The sequence below is a fragment of the Cavia porcellus genome, unplaced genomic scaffold, assembly GCF_034190915.1.
Source record: "Cavia porcellus strain 051 isolate PalLab524CR breed Dunkin Hartley unplaced genomic scaffold, mCavPor4.1 scaffold_33, whole genome shotgun sequence".
Taxonomy (NCBI): Eukaryota; Metazoa; Chordata; class Mammalia; order Rodentia; family Caviidae; genus Cavia; species Cavia porcellus.
In genome coordinates, this window is record NW_026947516.1 from 18245248 (window position 1) to 18246354 (window position 1107).

The following is a 1107-nucleotide window of genomic DNA, read 5'->3' on the forward strand; positions in this document are numbered from 1 at the left end:
CTCTGCTCCTTCGTCTTGACATTTTCCTGTGTTCCTCTGAATCAGGTGGCTGCTGAGTCCTGGATGATTCCTGCACTGGCTGCCAATTCTGCAGTACAGAGAACTAGGCCAGGCACTTGGGTTGTTCTGATCCAAGGTTCTCAGGGTGGTAGAGAGGTTTGGGGCAACGGCTTGCTGATGTTCCCCCAATGATGCAGTGGAACCCTGGGGGTGTGGCTTCTCCTCCAGGCCTGCAGCCTACTGGTGGGTAAGTTGTTTCTTTCTAATGAGTTGACCATTTCTAAAGTTCTGAGATAGCCAGGGGACCATAGAAAGATATCACTTTAGGCTCCTCCTTGAAACCAACAGCTTCAGAAAATTCAGGGCCATTCTGGAGTCTTTTCTTAAAGCATGTGTAGACCTAAAGAAGTTCCAAATAGCTTGCTTATTCAATGAGGCAATGAGAAAACAAAAGCACAAATTACAAAAAAGAAAATTTAAATATCCATGGGAAAAGCTGATCATGGTGGAAAACACCTGTAATTCCAGAACTCAGAAGCTTGAGACAAAAGGATCGCCACAAGTCCAAGGCCACCCTGGGCTACATATTGAGTTCTAGGCTTGTCTGAACTACATATCAAGACCCTGTTCAAAAACTCAACATAGCTAGGTGTGGTAGTGCACACCTGTAATCCCAGCACTTGGGAGGCTGAAGCAGGAAGATTGATGCCAGTTAGAGGCCAGATTGGGCTACAAAGTTAGTTCAAGGCCAGCCTGAATTGCAGAGTTAGACCCTGACTCAAAAAGAACCCCCCCCAAATATACATATATATATATGAATGCTTACTATGGTATTGGTGGGAACAAAACTGGTATGGACTGGAAATGTCTCTCAGTGCTAGGCAGTTCAGGCTGCCTAGAACTCATAGCAATCCTCCTGCCTGAGCCTCAGGAGTGCTGAGATTACAAATATATGCCACCATGCCCAACATTTGTGCTTATACTATATGATTCTACTGATTTCTATGTCTCACTCTAATAGGGGTGCTCCTCTATTACCTGGAGGATACTTTTCTATCCCCTCCAGCCTCTGAGAATTCTTCATCATTTCTAAGTTTGCAAAAACTA

At 44.7% G+C, this 1107-nt stretch overlaps 1 pseudogene; it reads right to left on the minus strand.

The window, feature by feature from the left end:
- Window positions 1–250: 250 nt before the first annotated feature.
- On the minus strand, window positions 251–369 carry LOC111754880 (small nucleolar RNA SNORA2/SNORA34 family; annotated as a pseudogene).
- Window positions 370–1107: the final 738 nt, after the last annotated feature.